Raw genomic sequence first — 7,760 nt, forward strand, 5'->3', positions numbered from 1 at the left:
GTCTCAAAGGGTGTGAGATGCAGCAAGCTCGGGATGATCACAACCAGGAATTAAATCAAGAGTGAGAATTTTAAATTGAGGGAAGTGGGCCGGATGCTGGCAGGTGAGAGTAGATTGCGTTGGGATATCTGGTCAGCATGGACAGGTTGGATTGAAGGGTCTGTTTCCATGCTGTACATCGCAGTGGCTCTATGTTGTTGATTATGAATAGCAGCCTTTTGATGGATCAACAAGTTTTGGTACGAGGGAGTACTTGGACAGCAGAGATTTAGTTTTTCTTGAGATTACAAGGAGGTTGAATGTGGGAAGCTGGCCAGCAGTGTGTTTGGATAATGAAGTCTGGAGATAACACAAGGTGGATGAAAGTATATGAGCTGAGACAAGGGTGGAATCAGCTAGAAATAGTGGTCTTGCAGCGGGACTGAGTTATCACACTCACCTCACCTCTGGGATTCAGCTGGTTGTCAGGTTGTGAATCAGGGCGGTAACACAATCGGGAGCTGAGTGGCCCTGGTGGTGCCTAAAATGAGTGTCGCTGAGCTGGCTGTTGCTGAGCAGCTGCTGCTTGGTAGCCCTGTTGATGACATCTTCCATCACTTTACTGCTGGCCGAGTGTGGACTGATAGAGGGAAATTGCCTCGGTTGGATTGCCCTGTGTTTTTGTGTTGAACATCCCTGGGCAATGTTTCATATTGTCGGTAGATGCCAGTGCTGGAGCGGTACGTGGCTTGGTGGGTGGCAAGTTCTGGAGCACAAGCCATCAGGTTTATTGCCAGAATGTTGGCAGAGCCCATAGCCTTTGCACTACTTAACCATTTCTTGATGTTATTCAAACTCAACCGAACTGGCTTAAAACTCCCATCTGTGATGTTAGAAACCACTGGAGAAGGCTGAGATGGATCATCCCACTTTGCACTTCTGGCTGAAGATTGCTGCACATGCTGTCATCTTATCTGGTGCATGGATGTGTGAGGCCCCTCCATCAATAAGGGTGGGGATTTCTGTGATGCTTCCTCCAGTGAGTTGTTTCAATTGTCCATCACCGTTCACAACTGGGTGTGGCAGAACTGCAGAGCTCCGATCTGTTCCATTGGATGTAGGATCACTTAGCTGTGTTGGTTGCTGCTGATGCTGTTTGAAATGCAGATGGTCCTGTTTGGTGGCTTCACCAGGTTGGCACTTCATTTTAGGTCTGTCTGGTGCTGCTCATGGCATGCCCTCCTTTACTGGCCATTGTGATGGGTGAGAGCAGGATTTACAAACCCATGAGATTACAGATTGTGCTGGAGTACAGTTCTGCTGCTGTTGATGTCCCACAGTGCCTCAGAGATATCCAGTTGAGATCCTACATCTCTTCAAAGTCTGTCCCATTTGGAACGGTGATAGTGCCACTCAACACAATGGAGGTTTTTCTCAGCTTTAAGGCAAGACTTTGTCTCCAAAAGGAACGTGTGATGGTCGCTCTTACCGATACTGTCATGGCCAGATGAATCTGCAGCTGGTCAATTCATAACAATGAGATCAAGTATGTTTTTCCCTCTTGTTGGTTCCCTCACCACCCACTGCAGTCTCAGTTGAGCAGCTATATCCTTTAGGACCTGACCAGCTCAGTCAGTAATTCTGTTGCAGAGTTAGTCTCAATAGTGGACATTGAAATCCTGTACCCAGAGAACATTTGACACCATTTTATTGCCTCAGTGCTTCCTCCAAATGTTGTTCAACATGAAGGAGAAGTGATTCATCCTCCAAGGGAGGACGGGACGTGGTAATCAGCAGGAGCGATGACACCTCCTGGTCTCCGGAGTCAATGCTGAGTACTCCCAGGGAAAATCCTCCCTGTCTGTACACCACATCTGCCTGGTCTGTCCTGCTGGTGGGACAGGACATATCCAGAGATTTCAGGAGAAAGGGAACACTGCAGATGATGGAGATCAAAGTCAAGAGTCTGGTGCTGGAAAAGCACAGCAGGTCAGGGTGATGAAGGGCTTAGGCTCGAAACATCGATTCTCCTTCTCCTCAGATGTTGCCTGACCTGTTGTGCTTTTCCATCACCACAATCTCAATATCTTGGGATGGTGATGGCGGTGTCTGGTCATTGTCTGTAAGGGTTGATTTCATGAGTATGACTATGTCAGGCTGTTCCTTGATTGGTCTGTGAGACAGCTCTGCACATTTTGGCACCAAAATCCAGATGTTAGTCTGGAGGACGTTGCATCATCGAGACGGCTGATTCTGTGGTTGTATTAAATGGTGCCTTCTTAGATGCCGAGTGGTCCATCCAGTTTCATTCCTGTGTTGAGACTTTGCAGTGATTAATACAGTGAGTAGCTGGCTGGGCCACTGTCAGGTTGGCAGGATGTTTTTCGCCATTGACAATGGTTCCATGGAGATCAGGAGATTCCTAATTCCAGTTATTTTTTCTTGAATGCAGATTCCACCATCTGCCAAGATGGGATTCGAACCAGGACTTCAGTCGTTTGTTTTAATAGTTTGGATAAAAGTTAAATACATTAGGTTTGTTCACTCACTTTAAATATCACTTAGCCAGGTTTTGTTTCTTTGTGAAACACTGTTCATCATCCTGTCTCCTCCATCCTTCTCTCCAACAACAAGAGTTTGGAGCACATGGAGTTTCTCTGTCACTAAGACTGAGATAATCCGATCTGTTGCTTCCCTCCCTCCCACTAGCCCACTGAGCCAAACTGCCTCACGTGGTGTTCGCGGTTTTTGTCGTAAACTTACGTCTTCCTCCAGTCTCTTGTCAAGCCTTATCAGAGCTCATCTTGACCCTTAACCTAATTTCACTGAACTATAGACTTTCCAACTCTCTTTCCTCCTCCTCCTCATCCGTCCCCCTCACCGATTCACAGATATTATTCCTTGTTCTGTCTTTTCTGGTTATGTCCTTCTCTTCCAAAATCCTGCTCCATCTCCACTCTCCCTTTCCTTTCTGAATTCCTTGCATTTAGTGTCCTTGGTCCCTTCTGTATCTCACGTATATACTGCCAGGAGGTGACATTGTGCAAAAGTACCATGTTGGGTTTCACTGACGATGCCCAGCTCTCCCTCCCCATCATCCCTCTCCATTATTCCACTGTTACTCAGTTATCAAACTGCTTACCACATTCCCACTCCTCGATTAGGTGCAGTTTCCTCCAATGAAACATTGTGGTGGTTAAACCCGTTGCCTGACAAATTCCTTTCCCTTACTGCTGAGCCTCTCTCTCTCACTGGGAACTATGCAACAGAACTACACTCTTCACAGTATTGCAGTTATATCTGACGCGAAGCTGACCTTCTGATCAGACATCTACACAATCCCAAACACCAGGAATTCCAATCTCTTAAACGTTGCTTGTCTCCTCCTCACCCCAGCTCCATTGCTACTGAAACCCCTGATCGGTGTCGGTGTTGCCTTAAACTTGACGAATCCGAAACCGAACCCTTGATTCTGTGACTCACTCAGAATCTGGTTTCAAACTCCCCCCTCAGTATTTACCCTCCGACACATCAGTATTTATTCTGTCAAACCCCTTAAAAATTTGGTGGTGCGGTCTGATTGTAGCTGGTGGAAATGACAGAGGATGATGTGTTGTATCTGAGTGGAAGGTAAGGACTTGGGGGGGATGTTCTATCCTTGTTGCAGTTGGAGGTGTGGGTTTCAAAGGCAGAGGTGCGGGAAGTGGAGGAGATATAGTGGATGGTATTGACCACATGGGAGGGGAAATTGCAGTCCTTGGAATACGGGGTCATTTGGTATGTTCTGGCCTCACTGGAACACTGCAGTAAGCATGAGACAGAGATGTTGGCCAGGGAACAGGCTTGTGTGTTAAAGTGGCAGGCAGCTGGAATCTCGGTGTCTGTTTTTGCAGCAGAACATAGATCATCAGTCGCCATTTCCGCCACCTCCACTGAGATGCTGCCAGACACAGGTTCCTGTCCCCTCCATTAACAGCTATGCACCACCACCACCCCCCCCCCCCCCCCGAGCCCAGATCGTAATCCACTCCTTTGTCTTTCCAAATGTTCTGGTCTCTCTTTGGGTTCTGTCCTTCCCTATTATTTACACTTTAACCCCTATCTCCTGCAGTACAAAGACCTGCAGGTTAGTTGAATTGGCCAAGCTAAATTTCCCATAATGTTCAGGGATGTGTAGGTTAGGTATATTAGTCAGGAGAAATATACAGTAATAGGGTAGGGGAATGGGTCTGGGTGGGATACCCTTCGGAGGCACACTGTGGACTTTTTGGGCCGAGTGGCCTGTTTCAATGTTGTCAGGATTCTAATTTTCCCAGCTCCCATCGGTTCTGAGGAAGAGCCACTGGACAGATTTCTGTTCCCAGATGCTGCCAGACCTCCTGAGCTTTCCCAGCACCTTCTGCTTGTTGTTCCTGATTGACACCATCCATACACCTTCTGGGTGTGATTCAGACAGGGGGAGGATCCCACCACTGACCTCACAATGGGCTCCAGCTGATTGATGGCAGCTTTGGACCAATAGGAAAAGGTGGTGGGACTGGTGGACCAAGTGGAACCAGCTGGTCATCCAAACAATGGGAGTGAATGAGGGTCGTGGCCAGTGGGATGACACGTCACCAGTAACCCAGCCAATGCAGTGCCACATGACTCGGGCATTGGTGAATGTGGGAGACACAAACAGGAAAGGGGAGATAATGAGTCACTTTAGACTGGGAAGTTTTAATTACACTCTGTGTGGTTCGTATGTCTGAATTAGAATCTCTTAGTCCTGCGTTTGCAGCAGATGGGAAAACGGCTGCGGCCCTCAGGTGGTGATAGGTCCTGGGATATGGCCGCTATCTTTATTAGGGGCAAGGTACAGTGAGGCGCATGTGCATGTCCCCTCCCTAGGATGGGGGGGGGGGCGTGCAACTTGAAGAGAGGCATTTACACATCAAGCACATACCAAGAAAAAAGTATGTCTTTATATTCTTCCTGCACTGACTGTGAGTTTTGTTTTGTGAATTCATTTCATAGGATATTAAATCAGAATAATTGAGGCTGGGATCAAAAGCAAATTTTTACGGTCAATGGAGTCATCAGGATCTGAATTATCATTGGCATTTAACTGTGGAAGGAGAAAGGTTTGTCTGTTCTATTTGTGGGATAATATCTCCAATATTTTTGTCAAGCAGAAAGATGTACAAATTCATGGTTGGATCACCCTTTGGGTATGTGCTCTGTTCTGGGCCCTGCAGCTGAGGAAGGAGATATTGGCCTGAGAGGAAGCACAGATTTATCCAAATTACACCTCGTCTCTTTGTGAGAACTCTCAGATTTAGACCCAATCACCCACTTCATGATGTTAACCAGTAAACTTCATATTTTCAATTACCTGTAAACTTCCCATTAAAAGTCCTTTTGGACACAAAATCCAGCGCCTTTTCAGGTGGAATGTTCCAGCTTCTGACAACTGTCTGTTCATTCAGAAACTGCTGACGTCCATGTTGACTCTGGGGTTACAAAGGTCTGAATTGAAAGATGAGGTGCTATTCCTGAGCTCCCATTGAGATGCATTGGAATAGTACTGGAGGCTGAGGGCAGTGTAGGTGTGAGCAGATAATGAAAATGACAGGGCTGCACTGTGAGTGCTACTTGGCTCAATGAGAGTGTTTTGGAGTTGGGTGTAAACAGAGTGAGGTGGGACAGGGAGAAGGTGAAGCTGAAAGTCCGTTTTAGTTCAGGCCGTTCAGAAATTCACCGTCCCAAAGGGAACAGCCAGTTTTTAAGTGATACCTGCGGAGTATTTGTTAACAGTTTTTAAAGTACTTTTCTGAGGGCAGTTGAGAGTTTACCACATTGCTGTAGGTCTGGAGTCACATGTAGGACAGACCAGGTGAGGATGACCGTTTCCTTCCCGACAGGACATTAGTGAACCAGAAAGGTTTCTAACAATTGACAAAATGGTTTCATGGTCATCATTCGCCATTTCATTATAGATTGTATTGAATTCCGATACCACCATCAGCTATGTTGGGATTCTAACCCTAATCCTCGGAACACTGTACATATCACTCATCTGGCAGGAATACCATTAAGCCATTGCCTCCCTTCATAGCAATGTTTAAAAGAAAGTTCCATCATTCTACGAGTACAATTTGAGATAAAATACTGCAACGTCCATGTGTCAGCCTCTCCAAAAAGTCAATCAAAAGAACTTTTTGGGGGGGCGAAATATTTCACTTTTTTGGGGGGGGGCGTTATTAAACAAAAACGAATCCAGATAAAAAATCTTATGCCATGGACATGTAATTTCTGAGGCCAGAGGGGGATTACAGAGACAGGGAGGGTTGTGGGGCCAGAGAGGGATTATTGTCCAAACATCACTGTGGTGTACATGGACTGCAGCATTTCAGGGAGGCGGTTAACCACCACTTTCTCCAAGACAAGTAAAGGCGGCCAATAAATACTGGTCTGGGCAACAAAGGCAACCCCCAGTGAATAAAACCAAGCAGTGACCACTCTGAATTGACTTGCTGTGAAGTTAAAAACCTCTCTGGAAATGGAGTGGGAAGAGAAGAGAAACAGTGACATTTCACAGCTGGTCTCAGAGAGACCCCACCCTTGGAAGTACTCAGAGCCGGGGATCAGCTAAGTGAGTTTCAGTCTCTTCAAATATCAATCTTAGTCGGTTTTATTTTATTAAATCTACAATAGTGAGTAAGGTGAGGATTTCTTTTTAATGTCTTCCGGTCTCTTGATTAAATGTTTAAGATATGAACCGTAAGCATTAAGTTATTCTAGGGCAGTATTTTTCGAGCAATAAGACTGTGCCTTTGTCTTGGTCTGTAGATTGTTAAGGCGGAGAGATGACCTGTTGGAGAGTGGCGTGCTGTTCCTGTCGGATGTGGGAGATTAGGGAGAGTTTCAATGATCCTGATGATTATGTCTGCAGCAAGTGTGATTGCAAATCCTTTTGGATCGCATGGATTGGTGGAGGAGTGATTAAAGGCAGTGAGGAATTGACAGGAGCCGGGGTGTGTGATAGGTGGCAGTGTCAGGAATGCAGGATACTGCAGATACAGTCAGGTAGATGGGTTACCTCCAGGAAAGCTAGGAGGGGTAGGTCGGTACTGCAGGAGTCTCCTGTGGCTATCCCCATCTCAGACAAGTATACTGTTTTGGAAAATGTAGGTGGTAATAGACTCTCAGGGGAATGTAGCACTGACAGCCAAGTTACTGGTACTGAGACTGGCTTCTAACATAATGTGAGGTATATCCAGTTCCACACGATCGATGGTGATAGGGGACTCTCTAGTCAGGGGCACAGTCTGCCATTTCTGCAGCTGACAGTGAGACATCAAAATGGGGTGCTGCCCTGGTGCCAGTGTCAAGGATGTCTCACAGAGGGAGAAGAATATTCTCAAAAGGGAAAATAACCAGTGGGAAGACATTATACATTGGTACCAATGGCATAGGAAGGGGAAAGCATGGGGCCCTGACGAGCAGGGAGATTTGCTAGTGCCACTCGGGAGGCATTAAACCCGTGAGGGAGTCGGGTAATCCGAAAGAGATAGTGAGAAAAGAGGTGGGCCTGAGGCTGGTAGTGTTCACCAGTCAGACTGTCAAGGCAGGCAAGAGCAAGTCACAGAATGAGGTGCGACGGACTAGTTGCACTGCATTTATTTCAGTGCAAGAGACCTGACAGGTCAGGCAGGTGGGCTCAGGGTATGGTTTTGAACATGGCACTGGGATATTACAGCAATTACAGAGGCATCACTCAGGGATGGATCGGACTAGCA

Source organism: Chiloscyllium plagiosum, unplaced genomic scaffold, assembly GCF_037043375.1.
Source record: "Chiloscyllium plagiosum isolate Xiang-an unplaced genomic scaffold, Cpla_swu_hap1 HiC_scaffold_14, whole genome shotgun sequence".
NCBI classification, from domain to species: domain Eukaryota; kingdom Metazoa; phylum Chordata; class Chondrichthyes; order Orectolobiformes; family Hemiscylliidae; genus Chiloscyllium; species Chiloscyllium plagiosum.